Source organism: Falco rusticolus, chromosome 11, assembly GCF_015220075.1.
Source record: "Falco rusticolus isolate bFalRus1 chromosome 11, bFalRus1.pri, whole genome shotgun sequence".
NCBI lineage: Eukaryota > Metazoa > Chordata > Aves > Falconiformes > Falconidae > Falco > Falco rusticolus.
The window spans coordinates 13,231,072-13,250,192 of NC_051197.1; the positions used below are offsets into that span (position 1 = coordinate 13,231,072).

The 19,121-nt window shown below is 37.5% G+C and overlaps 1 protein-coding gene across 1 annotated transcript in view; it reads left to right on the plus strand.

Annotated features, from left to right (window-relative positions):
* Positions 1 to 19,121, plus strand: part of ST6GALNAC3 (ST6 N-acetylgalactosaminide alpha-2,6-sialyltransferase 3) — a 228,416-nt gene that overhangs the window by 84,067 nt on the left and 125,228 nt on the right. The window lies entirely within an intron of this gene.

Sequence of the window (19,121 nt, forward strand, 5' to 3'; positions counted from 1 at the left end):
TTCTAGGTGCATGCAGGCTCCTAGAGTCACTGTGTATTTGCTAGCAGAGGCTGGACAGAGATTGATCTTCCACCCATGCAAGCATTTCTTCTCAAAAAGCAGCTGTGCAACAAATAAAAGGCATTTTCAGATGCTTCGGTCTCTTTATGTGGCTTGTACTCCATTCGTCTTTTGGTGCCTAATGCTTAACAGCCTTGCTAACAAAAAAAGGAAAATCAATTTCACTTCACTATATTTCCCAGAGAGATAGCAGAACTACGGGTGGTGGTTTTGGTGGAGTTTTTTCTTGAAGCTTTGTTATAAAAGAACTCCAGGCCTCACTGAATGCCACACCAAATACTTCTGACTGGGGGATCAAGGGCCACACTGCAAGGTCCTTCTTCCACTGACCCTCTGGTGCACACATTTCATTTGAATTCAGCTCATTTAACATCTGCTAAATAGTCTGTCAGAAACATGCAGTATTTTCTCAAGAAAAAGGGTTCTTTCTTGGTGCTATAAGCTGTCATATAATTATAGCTAAAGCAATGGTGTTTATCATGTTCTGTTGCTGAATAGTCGCACCACATAAGAGTTAAAATTAACTGGGGATTCAAGGAATGGGAGGAAGGTTCTTTCCCTGTCTTCTGTCCACCCTTTCCTTATTTGGTCACAATATTATAAATGTACATCCATTCAGTTTGATCTTTACCGAAGTCTTGGGGTGCATGATTATAGGTTTTTCAGTTCAGTGATCTGCTTTTATTCTGCACAGTGTCTGTGCTAAAAGCCTAGATGATATAAAACACAGTACAGGAATCATCATGGGGGGGAACGCCATCATGGAGCGGGATAATGCTTTCCATTGTCCGTGCTTACAGGGTGTTTCTGGGAGTCTGTATGTTCATGAAAACAATTCTGTCCTCTCTTCAGTCCTTGAAACAGGACATTTTGGTAGCCTCTCAGTATATTATAAAGAGGTTTTACAGATAAGAGCTCCATCCATCACAACTGAAAATATTTTACAATTTATTAGACAGATAGTGCAATGTGACGTATAACTCATTAGAAAACACAGTGACTAATTTCTGCTGAAAATTTACATGTGAATACAAGATTCTAGTCTCAATTGCTTCCCATTCATTGTTTAGTGGATGCTATTGCTGCCACAAGGACCTTACAATTAGATCTTTAAACCTAGGACATAGGAATCAGATATACATTTGGGACAGATCTAATCCAGAATGTGTAGAAATTGATTTTATGTGATGAAAATATAAGGGAAAACTGCAAACCTATGCTTGGGTGTTTTATTTGTCCTCCTTACTGTGTGTATTTACTGCTAGCTACTGTTTAGGGTTAAATACTTGCTCAAGGCCATATAGCTTGCCAGCAGAATAGGTTACAAATTAAATGACTTGTAAGACCTGTTCTTTATATGGTGCTCCCTTACGTGAGTGGTGTAGTCCTCCTCACCTTGAAGATCTAGAATTTAGAGTTTTGTACTTATATCCACTTCTAATTTGCAGTCATGTTAAGCAATAATACGGCCTATATATAACAACAACAATCTACTTAGATTTTTTTTTTCCTTCTCCTTCTTGCAGTGCTCCAGGATGTTGGAGTTTCTATAAGATGATGTATTCTTAGCTAGAATTTAAGTCTAGTGACTGGAAGTTCAAGGTTCGCATCTGCTCAGAATAATATTCCTGGACTATTGCCTATTAATTATTCTCTCACAATAGCTTTGCAAGCAAGTATCATGGGTCAGGATGATTTACACTTCCTTGAAATTAATCTAATTAATAGATAATTTTACTATTGTACTTTCTGAGAAGATGATAAAGTTCAACAATAATGGACTCTACTATGGATTTTTCTATCTATTAGTATCATTATAGATCAAATTTGGTGATCAAATTAAATCATAGATGGTTATTAAAAACCTTTGATGAAATGGTAATTTAAAAAAAAATCTCATTCCAATACTGTTGTAATTGTGCTGCACAGGAGGAGAGAATAAAATGAATCAAACCTAATTTATTCATTACTAGACAGTAGCGTAATTAAAGAAAATCAAATTTTGCTTTATTAGTGATGTGATTACCGTACCTGGTTTGAATCTTAGTTTGAGTAACTGACAAATTTTGAACTGCTTTGCATTTTGATCAGATTTTTTGTGAATTTGTGCCTTAGTGGACTATTATTGTATCATTTCTTTCACTCTGATGCGATTCTTATTGGCTTTTAGTTCAGCTTATTGACCTTACTGATTCTTAAAAGCAGGTTTTTTTGCACTTGTATTGGGTTTACAATGTGGTTAAAACAAGAGCAAACCATTTACCCCTATTATAGAATAACAACATTTCACCCTAGTCAGCAGCCTAGCCTGCTGTGGCATGATTTGCTGCAGGTGGTGAAGGGTGTCTTTCAAGGCCTTAATTTTTTTCAAGGTGCAGAGGAGGATGTTTAAATGAGCTTGTGTACCAGGAGTGAGTGATTAATTGCTGGTTTTGGTTTTTTTTTTTTTGCTGCATAGTTGATTTGTCAAAACCTCTCTGATTGTCCTTTCCCCTAGGTCTCTGTGCAGTAGAATAGTCCAGTAATTTATCCATGGTTTTTCTATGTATATCAATATCATGTAGGCGATCTATCCTGTGGGGAGAGAAGACAGAGAAAACAGGTTTTTAACAAATGCAGATCCTACCTGTGTATTTCAGTGGTCTTTAGATCACCAAAGGGAAATACTTTGGGTGTCAGAGAGGAAGCTGCGTTACTTCTCCATTTCTGTGAGCATCCAATAACAAGGAGAGTCAAAAGTGAAAGACGAGCAGAAAATGCGTTTCTGTGGTTACTGTTATTTAAATGGATGTTATCATCCTCAGTTTATGATGTCATGAGATCTCTTCTTCCTTTCACTTTGACGGGACATGTCAGCTGCAGTCTCTTTGAGGTGACAGTATAAGACTTTTAGGAGATGACAGCTCTGGTGCTCAATAAAAAAAAAAAAAAAAAGGTGGAAGGATGAAATAAAATGTGTGTAACCCTGGTGGTTTACTTCATCCTCTAATGCTTTGTACACTTTTATCCTTCAGTGGACAACAAACAATTATTTCATACAATCTTGTTCAAAATCTGAGACACTAAATCATTAGTGTGAAAATTCCTCTTAACTCTGTTTAAAAACATATTGTGAATATCCTTATGTAAAGTGACCTGGCCGTGGCAGGTTTTCTATCATGGTACAGCCTGTGCACAATGTGTTTCCTTGAGGTGCTTTCTAAGTAATGTGAGTGCAGGCTGGTCATTGCAGACTGTTTTTGAAGCAGTGTCTAAAGACTGAAAAATAGATTGAAATGCTGTCTTCAAGTCCCATTTCTTAACTTCTCTGTCAGAAAAGGGAGAACACTTTCAAAAAATCTGACCCTAAACCCAGTAGCTCCTATTATTCTAGCTGCTGTAGCCTCTTCTGTCCTGCCTGGCATTACTGTAACCTGAGCTTTTCTGAGTCTTTTTGTAAAAGCTTTCTGGAGGTCATTTGACTCCTCCTGTTAATACCAAGGCTGTACTTACAGAAGATTCCAGGGATGTTCTGTAATGTAAAAAAAAAAAAAAAAAAAAAAATTATCAATTAGACAAGTCCTAGAAAAACAAAGGAATGAAGCAGCCACTGTGCTTGATATACTGACAGCTCAGCAGCTGGAAACAAATGACATAGGACTTATTATGGGTACGCTGATCACCACAAGACGATCAGAAATTAAATAAAATTGAACTATGAAATACCTTAGTTCAGGGAAGTTTTATAGCTGAAACACACACACTGGTGAGATCCCTATTGAAAGGCTGAGTGCAATACCTATCATCAACGAAGATGACCTGAAAGCACAAGAACAGGGATTGAGAAGCTAGTGTATCAGGAGAATAGAAGACTTGCTTATTGGAAGATACAAGATGAATTTGGTTCAGTTAGCTTGCTAAAACTAGTTGAGTGGAGATAAGTCAAAGGTAAATTTCTGAGACTGGCTGGGACCAATTAGATTAAAGGCAGCCTGTGGCTGAGAAAACTGCTTCTAGTCTCCTGGCATTACATTTCAATTAATACTTTCTAGGCAAATACATAATGAAAAAGTGGTGCCCACAGTAATCCCCCAAAGCACATTGTTTCCCTATAGCTTTATATATATTTCCAACTGTGTACTCCTTGCCGTAGAGGGCACTTTGCAGGGCCTAAGTGGAACAGTACTTTCTTTTTCTTAATACAGCACCTTTATCTTAATACAGCACCAATCAAAACACCTGCATCTCATTAACAATGGCTTAAAAATATTCACAGGGCTGATATACAGCAGCTCTTCACCATCACAGCAAACACAGAAGTGGTGTCATAACAGAAAACCAAAAGCTAAAGAACTACAGGAGAAAGGGGCACATGTACTGTTTGAAGAGAGAAAGCGACACTGTTTCCAGAAAGAGAAAGGATATTTAACATGGTAAAAAAGAAAAATTCATATGAGATGAAAGGTGATCTGAGAGGGAATTTAGGATGGAGCAAGTCAACTAGACAGAGGAGTGTATGTAAATGAAGAATAGTTAATTACAAGGTTCTTAAAAACATTTATGCAAGGAGAAACTGGCAGGGAGGTTTAAGACTTAAACAGGAAGCTGGGGCATAACTGCAGAAAAGCTGCGGGATTAAAGAATTAAAGATGGCAATTCCTTAAGGTCAATAAAAGAGAAGGCTTTGAAAACAGTATCATTGGGCAGCAAAAATTTGCTGAAGCAGAGGCACTACCCAGCACAGCAAAATGGGGAATACTGTGTGACTTTTTGGAGAATTAGAGTATCTGAGAATGGTCAGAGGGTATGAAATTAGATGTTGCAGCACTCAATGAGGGAATAAACTTTCAGGCAAGAGGAAATGGAGTAAGACCAGCTGAAACTTGACTGGTGACATTTGTGGTGAATGCTGAATAACTAAAAATGAGAAATTGAAAATATCAGGATTTAATGTCTTGGATCATTAACATCTGAAGTTGGATCTTCTAGCCAAAAAAGTTGTTGGAGTCCCAACAGACCTAGGTTTAAACCAATTAATTCTATTTTCTAGTACTGTGGGGTTACTTACTGTGAAGAAGCAAGGAAATTACAGACAAATGTTCTGCTTGCTCGCATACTCAGTTTAATGAAACAATGTATAGAAAAAGAAATCTAATGAAAAAGGAAGGGCATCATTAATTTTGGCATCTAAAATCAAATGAAAAAAGATCAGCTGATTAGTGGTGTGCATTATGTTCTTTTAACTTCTTCAGTAATGTGTGCATGTCACATTATATAACTATTACAATGAATAAACCTGGAAATGAAATAAGTTAGGATGGATCCTTGTGTTCGTCCCCTGACTAGTGGACAACTTGTCTCATTAATCTGTGTAGCAGTCTTAAATTAAACAGCATTATTTGTTGTGATTTATGGCTAAAAGTCTCAGAGGTTCACTGAGAAAATCTTGTGCTGCTTTTTTTCAGAGCACTGGGCTAATTTTTATGACTTGTAGTGATTGGAACAGATCATAAACTCTCATAAATTGTAATGACTAGAAACTACTACAAACTCAGATATTCTGACAGAGAATGTGGGCACCATGAAAGGTGGCCAGACACATGTGGACATAGGACAGTGGGGTACTCTGTCCTGTCCAGATTCATTCTTTAATTGGTATAACCACTGTTCAAGCAGCACTGGGGTAAAGCTAGAGATAAAACCTGCTAACTCTTACCTAAAAATTAAGATCTTTGAGAAACATAATGGAAAATATTGAAAACAGACAAAACGGTAAATATAAGAGTAACGTTACTGCATTCATTATACATGCTTTTTGAGTATCACAGATCCTAGACATTCCAACATTAAAAATAATTCTTCTTTTTTAGAAATAACAGTATGATTCTGGTTCTAAATGAACTTTAGGAATACTTAGCTATGCCTAGTACTTCCACAGGGTCTTGGGGCATATTATTTAATCTCACAGGTGTCTCTGGAGCTTTCCTTATGGAAAGGAAACCACCCTTTTGTAACTTCTGGGACATTGCAATGAGTTTATTAGGGTTTGAGTGGCCTAATTCTACTGCTTTAGACCAGGGTGGTGTTAAAAGAGAATTGAAAATAAATGGCTTCTGGGATAGTTAGTCTGTGGGAGAAATTTATATCCTACATAAAGCTTATGGGCAGAACCTGCTTCCTGCATCAGCAGAAAAACTGAAGATGACAACTTGTTTTTCATATCCAGGTCAAGGCTGGCATAGTTGGCGATTAAGGAAGATTCCTTATGGCTGTAAGCTACAAACCCACAGTATTTGGTCCCACAGACCTCAACAAGAGCATTCAGAAGCTGGGTTTGGTGATGCCAGCCTTGACTCAAGGGGGAGTTGAGGGATCCCAAGTTTGCAAATTCAGTAACTGATACACAAAGGCACTGGAAAGGAATAAAATAAAATTTTATAAAAATATTTTTCTTACTGTTCCTTTTCAAACTTAATTCTGCTTCTGGCTTTCTCTTGCTCTCCTTTAAATCAGTTAGAGATATCTTTAAATGAAGGAGGAACAGGATTCAACAGTTGGTTTTGTTCAGTGCAAGTGGCTAGATATGCTAGCATAGATCCAAGCAGCCAGACTGTAGATTATGTCTTTTACTAAAATACTTGATGAAAATAATTGTTTATAATTGGGCCAAGCTTTGCTGTTGTTTGAAAACAATCTGGTAGATGTTAGGATACTTTTACAGACAATGAAAATGAAGAACAGAGTAGTACTTGTCCAAGTCCAAGGTCAGGTGGCAGAACAAGAGCCATCTGTGTCCGTCCCATAGTAGAGGTTCATCCTTCGTATTGTGAGTCCATTGCGCCTTCCAGAGAACAGTCCACAGACTGTATGAGGTAGTGTTGCCACTGTAATTTTCATTTACCACCATACAAAAATTTATGGGTTTGGTTTTTTTTTACTACTTTGCATGCAAATAAGTAAAATGTGCATGAAAAGAACAGGAGTTTGGAATAATTTCTGGCACCTGAGAGTCCCTTTATATTTCATGGACTAAAGAATGGAAAACTGTACCAGGTGCACATTTGTGTCACATTTCTCCCATCAAAATATTCCAAATCAGCTCTGGTAGAGTGGCTAGGAGCGGTTTCTTTTAAGTTTAAGATAGCCATAAATAGGACACATTTGCCTTTTCACATCTAGCACTTCTAGTTTTTAATATAGATTCATGTCCAAGTGTATTTTTATCTAAGCTCTATTAGACAGAGATTGTTAATCTTCTGTATGAATTGTTCATAGGGTTTTCCCTGTGCATGTGCTAGTTCAATGATGCATTTTCATATGAAACACATAAATCCTTTTTAAGCAAAAATAAAAGCACAAAAATCCAAATCAGTTCAATTACACTTGCAGATTAAAATAAAACTGTAAAATACGTATATATATATAGTATCAAGATGCTAACTCTATGAATTTTTGATCGGCTTTAAAAATGTAAATCTTGGATTTGATTAGATTAGTTCTGGAGTAATCTACACTGAATAAATCTGCCTTCCTTTTAAGTGATTTGTCAGTGTTTATAGTAGGTTTGTACACACAGCTTTCACCATTATTTTCTAGGCAATAAAGGCAGCCATGCAGAAAAGCCACCCATAAATGTCACAAAACAGAGATATTTTGTTGCATTCCAAGGGCTTTGAAGGTCAAGTTCAATTCAGTTAGCTCACCCAGCATGAGAGGAGTGTGATATGATGATAGAATGTGTGTTTGGGTAGGATATATACGTTACTGTCCCTGTACTATTCTATCAGGATAACAGATCAGTGAGAGATTAAACTTTACTGCTTGGAAGAATTTCTTTTGGAAAACTATCAGTTTTTATGATTTCCTCTAGCTCCTATTGAGACGCTTTGCAGAAATAATGAATCCGAAGAATTTACAGCTTTTAACACAATGGAGATTGGCTCCCGATTGTGGCTTTTGGGTGCTATTCTGCAGGTACACCATTCAGCTGTGTGTATTCGCAAAATAGGTCTCAGATCATGGATTTTATTATAAATGTGAAATTGAATTTTGCTTCCTTCTGATGAAAACTAGTTCACATGAAATTATTTTCCTAATTCCTAGACGTGTGAGGTCAGCACAAAAGGCAAAGATTGTCCACAGTGGATTTGTTGGAACAGCCAAGGAGTCTGTTCTGCAGTGTCCCACCAGGCCTTGCCATAAGCTCAGTGTTTTGTGGATATCTTTTTTGGGTTTTTTTTCTCTTTTTTCCTTTTTTTTTTTTTTTTCTCCTTTATTAAGAGAAGATTTGATCAATAAAGCTCCTAATTAAATTGAAGCCACTGCCTTGATCAGTGCTTTTATTGAGTTTCAGTGCCCTGATTTAAGGAGCTCCCTAGTCAACTGAGGGATATGTCATCAACTTCTTAAGCAGTGTATGAGCAGTCATTATGTTCTGTAACTATAATGCTGCATATTCTTTGCTATGTGGAGTCTCCCTTGTGGCAACTTCTGATAACCTCTTGCTCATGTTATCCAAGGATGAATAATGAACAGACTCCTACATGTAGAAGGAATACAATTGTACTCAGTGGGCGAGAAATTTTGTTTAAATTTCTGCTGGTCTGCAACATTTTCCTGTGATTGTATCAGTAGAAGCGAGTAAAGCAGGGTCAGATCATGCCAGTACTTGAAAGGAAAGTCTCTGCCAAAAATGTACAGGCCGTTTGCCCCTCTGTGTCAGTACAGACAAAGTGTAGGCCTGCCTTCTTTTTTTCATTTGGATCATAATATTGTTGGATCTGCTTCTATGAGTGTAGAGTGTTTAACACAGCTGAATTGCATCCTAGATGGAAAGCTCTATGCTGTAGTGCTGTGATAATAATGTGACTGTTAAGGTATACTATAAAAAGTGCCTTGCTGAATTCCGCATACCTTCATCCATAACCAAACTAAAAACCCACCCTAGAAATGAATTCAGTGTATATCCTACAGATGGCATGTTGCTCTTGCACTGGAAAAAGGTAGAATGAACCCTAATGTGACCATCCCAGCAAATAACACATCCTTCACATGCCTCCATTTGGTCAAAAGTTTGCTGCCCCAAAGGGTTCTGTGCCACAGAAATAGTTTAGTATCTACATCTAAATCTTGGCTTTGAAGATCTCTTCAGAGATGTCACTGCCATGCTGGTGTCTAGCTTCTTTATCAATCTTTTTAGAATATTTTTTTCTTCGAATCCCTTCTTCCAAGCCTCCGATAGAGAAAACAGCATAAAGAAAAGAACAAGAATTAAGCAGGGAAAGTGTGTTTTCCTCACTAAAAGTAGTATGTTCCCAGCTATATGGCAGCAAATTTAAATTTCCCGTTATGAAACAGCTGGTCTCAGCCTAGACTTCTTGGTAATTAGGTCTTGCTTTTCATTGGCTATAAATGATTATGCCTATTGAAATGTTCCAGAAGCAGACAATGCTTCGAGGCATCAAATAATGCATTTTACTTTTCTAATGGCATACATTGCAACTATGTATGGATGAGTTAGGCTAGAGCAGGTTTATCCAAAGAAAACAGGGAGATTTCTGAGTCTGATGAAGGGAAAGGGCCTAAGGACCTTGCCAAAAAAATTTAGAGCCCAGGTTACTTGGTTTATGTAAAAGGCTGTCCATGGAGGCTGCTGTTCCCTCCTGCCAACCCAGGACATCAAGGTTACAGCTGGAGAGTCTCTTGGTCAAACACACACAGACACACAAAACAAGAGAAAATGAAAAAGAAAAGAAAAAAAAATACAAAGAAAGAAATTACACAACTTGAGGAAGAAAAGACCTCCTGCAGGCTGGCCAAAGAACATCACCTCCGCTTAAGAAGAGCTTTCTAATTCATGATGGTCCTCAAATTTTTGGGGAAGACCAGTTTGAAAAATCTTGTCTTTCTACTATCTGAATTTAGACCTTTGCCTGGTGGCTGTGGAGGAGGTTTCTAGCCCTTATATTCAGTACTTGTATCTTATATTTCAGGCAGAGCCAACTATTCAGCCAGACCTTGAAAGAGCCCATATGCCTTCTCACACTAGACAGTGCTTTTATCCCTGACACTGCAACAAGACATTAATCTGCATTGTGTTATGGTGCACTGGCTATCTGAGGGTGCCTAACTCAAGATAAAAATGAATAATGACCACTTGCTTCTATTTTCCTTTTCATGCTTCCAAATAGCAGGTATGCTGCATACACTGTGGCAGAGAGAGCATCCAGAGCAACTTCCCAAAAGTGCTGACATCCCAAAGAACAGTATGAGATGAAGCTGGTGTGAAGGGCCAGAGCAAGAGTCCTGCCAAGTGACAGACTGGGAAAGATCTCTTTTGTCTTCCAATATTATCTGGCCTTTAGAAGAAAATTGACAGGTGGGGCCAATTTTTGTCAGCTTCATGTCCAGTATGACATTCAGGGATCTTTATAGTGGAAAATTCAATGGAGGAAGTTTGGGCTTGTCCAGATGGTGGTAGGCAATTACATTTCACTTGTATGAATTTCTAGTTATGCAGTTTTTGCTCTTCAGAATCAACTTTCCCCTGCAGGTAGAAGTGAGCTGCAGGCAAGTGAAGGTTTCCAGCATAAGGCATTTTCTTCACAGATGTGCAGCCTGAAAATCCATAGAATATGGGGTTGTTACAACATTTTATTTACTTTAATTTCTTCTGTCCCTGCTGATGTCATATGTGTAATTTTATCTGATTTTTTTTTTTTTAATCTAGAAGTTAGGATTTCCGAAGGTTACATCCCAGTGTAGTGTTTGCTAAACATATAGGTATGTGTTTAATATCCATTCCTCCTGCTGTGTACCAAATGCACTGATGATTTTACTGCTAGGAACAGAAATTGCATTTATTTCATTTTAACTTTAGAAGCCCTCACTTTCCCATTCCTGTGAGTTTTTGAAACAAGAAATTGAATATTTCTGATATTTTGGATAAAATAACAAAGAAATGATAGGCTTTTAATAACTACATGTTTTTTCATATAGAGAGATCCACAGACCAGAGGTCTGCTGGTATTTTATTGTTTTCTAAGAACCTTTTTTGATGCAACTGTGGGCTTTTTGTTGTTGCTTTTCTTCTGGTTTATGCATTTTGAGTCTATTTCTGGTTGAAAGAATCAACTTTTTGAAAGGGATTTTTCATGAAAATGTTGGCAGCTATAGGGTGCCTTTCAGAGTGCTTGTGAAAAACCCTCAGTTAAGGATTCATTCTATGATGTTGCCTGTCATGAATCTTTATATATTTCTACAGAGAAGAAAGAGAGGTCATCTATGTGAGGTATATCTAGCAGGGTAAGAGTTAATAATCACATATGGGTGGTTTTTTCTTTGAACTTTTTCTCAGCAGGTGAAAAATAGCTACAATCAGGTGGTAGTTCAATAAGTAGTAACAACCAACTGCCAGGTTGAAAGATCACAAATTCTTGTACCAGCAGTTCTATTATAGGCAAGTGTACGTCAGCCTCTGTGTGTGTCTGAAAGTTTGCCAAGCTATTGATAAGAAGAGCTGGGCAATAATCCAGAGTAAGAAAGAAAAAGTGCCATTTGAGAGCTGTGCTGCAGAGGGTTTTTTCCCCCCTTTTTAATAGTACTTTATCATGCAGAGACTACTTTAGCATTTATATAATATGCATCTACAGCTACTGATGAAGTTCACTGTAGTTGTGGAGGACATTGATCAATCAGTAAAAGCAGTTTTAGATTAAATATTCTTAACAGATATTATAGAATGAATCATCAACAACCTTTTTTAAAGTGTGCTTCTCTGCCATGGACATTTTAACAGGCCAGATCTTTTAAGCTACTGGATAACTTTAATTTGCAGTATAAAATGAAGTAGCAGACTGTCCAAAGGTGTGCCTTGCTCAGAAGTTTAAGTTGCCTTGGTGGTACTGTAACTTTGTGGTTTGGGAAGATGGAAGCTGTGTTAATGATGTGTTTGTGCCTTGTTGGGAGTAGAGGTTGTTTGCATATGGAACCGTAGGCCAGAAGTAGACTGCTGAAAGAAATGTAAGTTCAGCTTATATTAAGCAGGAAAGGAGTGTGAGAAACAATGACTATAGGATACAGAGAACTCAAAGTGCTGGAAAGCCTGAAATCACTTTAAAGGATAAGAATGTCTCCAGAGCAAAAAGTACTCCTTCTTATCAGGCTTTGATTTAGGGCAAGAGGGAATAGTCCACATATTAATTCCTGAAATCTGGCAATGCTTTGCAATTTGAAGGGCTCAGAGTGACTAGGACTTTTCAAATGTAGTAACTTATGTATGATAGCATATGGGAGACCTTCAGAATACTTTGTTACTACTTGAAAGTTTGAAGTTCATCATCTTACATAAATTCATATTATTATCCAAATACTGTGTTGTTTGTGATGGGAATGCTGTATGTAATAAAGTTATGCAGTTACCTGAGATTAAATGTCAATAGTGATAATCCTCCTATATGTAAACAGTGAAGGCTTTTAATATAGACTACTGCTGCTGCTATGTCAATTGTTTGGACAATAGTGTGCTGATTCCTGGTTTTGTTCATTGCTCAGATCTTACCCCAGTGAGCCTGAGTAATGTGCAGATTTCTGACTTTCATGAAAGAAATGTTTGAATACGTTTTATTTTGCTTTGCAAAATGCTATGTCGAGCTATTATGAACCTAGATACACCACCATTCATACAGGACTACATTGCAGATCATGGTTAAAACTGAATTATCTAACAAGTTTTCAATAAATGCTAACAGTAAAAGAGGTACAATGAGACATATTCTTAAGAGCTCTTCAGCTGCCATAACTACAAAAAAGGCCAGGGCTTCTACAGAGGAGGCAGGCAAGAAGTAATGTCTTCTATTCATGTCTTCTCAAACGTCGTAAGCTATGAACACAGTCCTGATTCAAGGTACATTCGCCAAAGAAATGCTTTCCAGGCCATACAGAAGGAAGGCTAAAAGTCACACGTTTCTTTCATTGTATTTCTATGTGGTTTTGTGTATGCTGCATTTCTTGCCTTGCTTCTCCATTGCTGAACTTTATTTCTGCTCTTACACCTTAGCCTCCTGGCTGCTTATGCTCCAGTTTAGCAAAGGTGCCCTTTTCCAGGGGAAAAAAACCCCATTTTTTTTCCTTTAATCTTAATTTTACTTTTTTTTGAACCCAAACCACATCTTCTGATATAGCCCCTTACCAGCTTTGTTCTCTTCTCCTGAGAGAGAAACGTTGACAGTCATCTCCTGTGGAGCCTTTGAACATATTCAGGTTAACTTTCACTTCTGGAAGAGAAGAAAGTAAATCTTCAGCTACCGATTTTATGCAAATGTTGTTTGACACATGTATCTTTCTAAAAGAATCTTTGCTATATAGTCTTGTTCCCTCTTTGAAAACTTCTAGGACCCCTGCCTGAGTGTCCCTCCAGCAGCCCTGTTAAAGGGAGGTTCAGAACAAAAGAAAGAGCCGGAAGGTATATTTATTTCCAATACCAGTGAAATCAGTAAGGTATACTGAACTAGTGTACTGAAAGAATTTCATTTTATGCTTTGTTGTAACAGAAAGCAGTATTTAAGAGGATGCTCAAGACTATAAAAGAGAAAATTAAATAAAAATATTTTTTACATATAGGGGTCTACAAAATGAAACAAATTCAGTAAGTGTAGCCATTATTGTTTTCAGTTGGTATTATACTTGAGTAAAAAGCCAGAAACCCTGCATCAGTCCTACAATAAAAGTAGTATAATGTGCAGAGGTATTAAAAAAGTGATTGAGTTATTCAGTATGCTCGTAAAGGTAGGTATTGTGAAACTAATACAGTATTACTGCATATCGTGTCATCTAAGAGACTTAAAGCTCTCATGTAAGTCTTTGCCTTTGATTTGTCCTTCCAAGTGCAGTATTATCATGTATCCATGAAAATAACAGAAAAAATGAATACTGTAAAAAATCAATTTCTGAAAAAAGGTTTATTTACAATTACTCTTTGGTGAATGGAACTGCATGAGTTCTAAGGGTTGTTCACTAGAGTGTTCCATAATATCATATTCAACTTTGGCACTTAACAAATTCAGGCAGTTAGTTATAACAGAAACAATAAACTTGAGAAACAACATAGTTTTAGGATAAAAGTTTAGGAGTAGCTTCTGTTGATTTATTTGTGATCTTAGGGAAGTTGGTTTCAGCCTCAGTTTATGCATCTGTGAAATGGGTTTTTACTGTTAATCTCACTAAGATGGGGATTTATTACTGCTTGTAAAATGGTTTGATACTCTCTGCTATACAATACATCCTAAGTGGCAAGGTGTTGCTCTTGGCCTAGAAAGTAGAATAAAGATTCTTAGTACATACTTCAGTAAAATTTACAACCTATGAAATTCCCTTCTTATGCTGAAAATATTTCCTTTCTTCCCCCCTGCTAGGCAACTGTATACAACACAAAAGATGTTTTGGTCTTATTATACTATCAGGCATTGTTGAACTATAAAATATAGTCTTGTCATCTCACACTTAATAGATTATGAAAGAAAAATGACTGAAACTTGTTCAGACTGTCAAGTTCTTGCCAAACTGAAGCTAATGAATCACCCTGGGTGCTGGTAAATATCCAAAACCAGATAATATGAAGGATATAAATAGTTTCAGGGACTATGTTGACCAATATACACACATATACACCCATAAAAGTACTGTTGATATTGTTTTGTTTCCATGAAGTTTTTCATGAAATCCCAACCAGCATAGTAGTATGACACTCCTGTTTTTATTTCAGTTCTTATTTTAACAAAATAAATATAAATTGAAGCCTTAGAACTGTGACTCATGGCCTGCTTATTGATTTTGGTATGCACAGTAGTCAGAATGAGCCTGTTGGCCTGAGAAAGAACTGAAACTGAAACTAGGATTATATTTTTGTGAAGACTGAATAAAGACTTGAGAAGAAACTGTTTAGTTCTAGTGTGTGCTTTCTGCACAGTGGAATCCTAGGTATTTCAGTACAGGTACTCTGACCTGGAGCGCATCCACTTTTATATCTTTTTTTTTTTTTTTTTTTTTTTTAAACTGTGAATGAGCAGATAATTTGATTTAGTGTCATTAACAAAAACTCCATCACTCTTCTGCTATAGGATCCTGTATTCATAAATATGGTAATGTTCTTCTTGCAACTGTCATCTAGACTAGACATGTACTATAGTGAATGAAATAAAATGTTACAAAAGCTAATATACCATGCAAGTCACACAGCTAAGAAACTCTAAAATATATCTTATTTTTTTGTGTAGTTGTCACTGAATATGTATAAAAAAAGTTTAAAATTGAATATAGACATTTTTATTTAAATGTTGCAACACCAAACTATCTACACTAATTTATCTTAGAAAAATATAAAGATGGATTGAGATTTACACAGGGGATGTTTCCATGTTAGAGAAACATTTCTTTTGTTAAAAGACTATTTGCATTCATGAGAACTGAAAATTAAGAAGGAATAAGATTTGTTTCTGTGCAGGCTTGCTAATTAATGTTGGTTTAGCTCTCCCAAATGGTAGAATGTGTAAGTATTTAAAATGTTGATGCAGACAAATTTTGAAACTAATTACAGTCTGGTATTCATCCCTCTTTATAGCTTCATACTTCTCTGTCATATCCTAACATCATGTAAAATTCCTGGAGTTTCCAATGCTAAATTTTAAGTTTTGTCAGAGGAAAGATAACAAAATCCATTTATCTGCAGAAAGGGAGATATTACAAGAAGTACTTACTGAAAAATAGTGCCTGTATATTTTTTTTCTTGAGCAGGTAAAAAGGGAGGAATTTAAAGGGAACAAATTATTTTTAGAGGTGCTCTTTAGAATACTCTTAGTCACTGTGCATACTGCCTTACTTGATGCTTAAGAAGGCTAAAATTATGATAAGTAGATGGTTTGCTGTTTTTCAATATTTTTACAGTGAAATTTATAGAGCCACTGAAATTCCAATTTGCAATAGTCTTCCCTCAGAGAATGGATATTGTTGGATCTCATGCCTTCCATAAAAATTAAAGTGGAACTGAATAATAAAAGCAAGCTTCTTGTGTTCAGCTTGATAAGTAGACATTATGTTTGTGTATGGCTAGATTTCTTTCCCCAAAATAGCTAAAACAGATGCCTTGATTCCTTTTTGTTGTAAAAGTTCCTTTCTCTCATTGCACTGTTACAGTTAGTGCAGGTTCTTTCTGGCTAAGAAACACACACAGAAAACTCTTTGCTTTTTAAACAATATTTTATTTCAGAAGAGAATAAAAGAAAGCCATGCCTTTTCCTTTCCTCCTACAGTACAATATATTTAAAGCAAAGAAATATAAAAATCAGATGGCATCCTAATGAAGGCCAAGAAATCTGGCTAAACAATCTGAACTCTTTTTGAGGCAGAGGCTCTTTAGAACAGCTCCCCGTGAGCAGCACACAAAACTGATTGCAATGTTTTCAAGTTCAGAACACATCTGCACAAAGTAAAGGAAGCAAAAAATTGTATTCAACAAACCAGGAGGATGGAATGTGTGGAAGTCAGGTACTGGCATCACACAGGGCAGTATTGCTGCTTCCTGCACTGGACGTTTTGGTTGCAGCACGCTCTTGTAGTGGAATAAGACTCTAGATTCCCCTTTAAATATTTGCAATAAATAATACAACTAATCCACATGCCCTCTCATTGCTTTATGATTATCACTTGCACTGCACATCTTGGCTGCTCTTAACACTTACAAGACCTGATATATAGCTAAACATTTCTGACTCCATCTGGTACAAAGAGAAGTGACACAGAAGTGCTCCCTAGCCAGTTTATTGCAATTTAATGTAAATCTGTTATAATGCAGCTGATGAAAAGTGCAGTGGCTTCCATGAATTCTGAAAGCTGTGATTGGGTTGTGGCTGCTGTGCTGCCCTCTGAAGATTTGCTGGGCTTAATTTTACATTGCACAGCCATTAGCTGACTAAGATTCCTCACTGAATTGCATTGCCAGATACTACTCTTCATCATCCTCTTCCCTTTCTTCTCACAGTGACCTTATTCACCCAAGTTTTCCATCTCAGTCTTTTGTTGCTTTTATCTTATAAATTGCAGCCTCCTAATAAATCAAAACAGATAGAACCATGCAATTGACCCCGTGGGAAAATTACTTTGTGGGGGGAATTAGAGAAAACTGGGACCTAATAGAGGCATAGTATTACAGAAAGCTTTTTTAGGGTAAAAACCAGCTATCGCTTTCAGGATGGTTGGCATGCATAGAATCAACGTTACTACAATTCCCTAAGCAACACATCCTGCCAGCTCAGCACATGCCGATAGGAGTAACAGTAACGGAGGATGGAGCGGAGACACCGTGGACATGCTCTGTTGTGCTCCCTGCAGGAATGGGAACTTGATGGCATCACACAGCTGATAAGCTTCATACCAGTTGTCACATGAAGAATGTATGATATGTCCGTGGCTGAGCCAACCATTGTGGTGAAATGACTTCCTTCAGATGAAATGATTTCATTGTAATATTAATGCACACCTCCATCTCAAAGTCACCTGCCTCCAAGGTACTATCACACCTCACTGGGCACATGATAACAGTCAGTAACAACTAGACTCACTTAAGTTCCACCTAAATGCGAAGGAAATGGAGTAGTCCTGGACTGAAATAAGCCCAAAGCAGGGGAATTGTTGCCTAAACTCCCAGATTACCCAGCCCTGATTTGGCGTTCACAAAGTTAGGTCAGGCTGACCCGCTCTCTAAGTTGTTATGAATGAGGGGACTTCTAATCAAGGGAGTCAGCCTTGGGAGGGATGAGAAACAAAGAACAGATAGTAAAAAGAACACCATTATCTAGGTTATGCAGAAGGAAGCCTTTCAGTGAGGATAGTTCTGGTTATGAGAAGACACAGTTTGATAAAGTGTTGCAATCCACTGACAGCAACAGGAAATTAGTTGAAAGTAGGACAAAGATAATTGTGGTAGTGGGAAATTGTGACCTCCAGCTCAAATAGCCCCTCCAAAAGAGGGCAAAGCCCCACTCGAGGAGCATGCGTAGCTAGTAAAGAGCTTCAGTAGTGCTATCTGAGGATGCTTACTAATTTGCATTAGAAGCAAGAAACTTGTAACCAATTCTGTGTATTATAAATGAATATGCAATGTATTATGAAGTATAAAAAGTGAACAAATGAGGGAAGAAGTTAGGGAAGACTCCATTGTAACTTCTGGGATCAGTCAACAGGCTGAACCTGTCTTCTTCCCCACAGGGATGCCTATTGGGTAAGAACTTTATCTTATGCGCACTAAACTAACTTATGCTATCTGTGATTATTATTAGTGATTATAGTTTGGTTGTATATCACTTCAAGCTTGTTTTTGCAGACAGTCCCTATCACTGGCAATCACGAACCTTTATTTGTCATGATTTTATATTAATAAAGAGTGTTATTCCATAAACTGTTAGTGTTCATCCTTCATGGGTGCTAGCAGTCACTGGCAGCAGGTAACATACTTGAACAAAGTGGAAGACCCGCTGAGGGGTCCTGCTTATGCTGTTGGCACGTTTCCCTGAACAAGTCAGTCAAATCACCCTCTCATCCAGCAAGGCTGTTCCGTGAAGGGTCCCTGTAATGGGGCACTGACAGACAGGTTGTGCACAAGGGTCTCGGCTTTCCAGGGTAGGCTGGAAGACAGATCAAACACCAGGGGTTGAGAAAATCCCCCCTGCCCCTTTCACATGACAGAACCCCATAATGTACTATTTTGGTCATTCTTGTGTGGGGGAATACAGTAATACACCCTCCATATTTGCTGTGTGCTCTCTGTGATTGTTGCTGTTTTCTGTGTCCAGAAACTGTACCAAAGCATGGAAGCAGTGCCAACGGGCCTTGTGCATGGGCACGTAGGTTTGCTGTGTAAATGTTGTTGTTTCTTCTGCTCAATATTTTAAATAGGTTCTGCAGACTGTCAAATGACCTTCCAGAAAAGAATAGATCCAACTTACATGATTGCAATCAGATCTCACCTTTCATTCCTCTGTTGCCATCGCAGCACATGTGATCTTGCCATCGTATATAAAAGGGGTCTTAAA